Raw genomic sequence first — 328 nt, forward strand, 5'->3', positions numbered from 1 at the left:
TTAATACTCGAGGTACAGCAGAGCTCCACACCTTAATCTATAGTGTGTAGAAACTCCACCGTTGAAAATACATAAGTATAAGGTCTAGGCATGGCCGAATGGCCAGCCTCCCAGTGATCTAAGATAGCATAAAATGAAGATAGCTACCAAAGTATGATCTAGAGATCTAAAGTAATCAAAAGATGAAAATACAATAGTAAAAGGTCCTACTTATAGAAAACTAGTAGCCTAAGGTTTACAGAGATGAGTAAAAGACATAAAAATCCACTTCCGGGCCCACTTGGTGTGTGCTTGGGCTGAGCAATGAAGCATTTTCGTGCAGAGACTC

The sequence above is a fragment of the Arachis duranensis genome, chromosome 6 (genome assembly GCF_000817695.3).
Source record: "Arachis duranensis cultivar V14167 chromosome 6, aradu.V14167.gnm2.J7QH, whole genome shotgun sequence".
NCBI lineage: Eukaryota > Viridiplantae > Streptophyta > Magnoliopsida > Fabales > Fabaceae > Arachis > Arachis duranensis.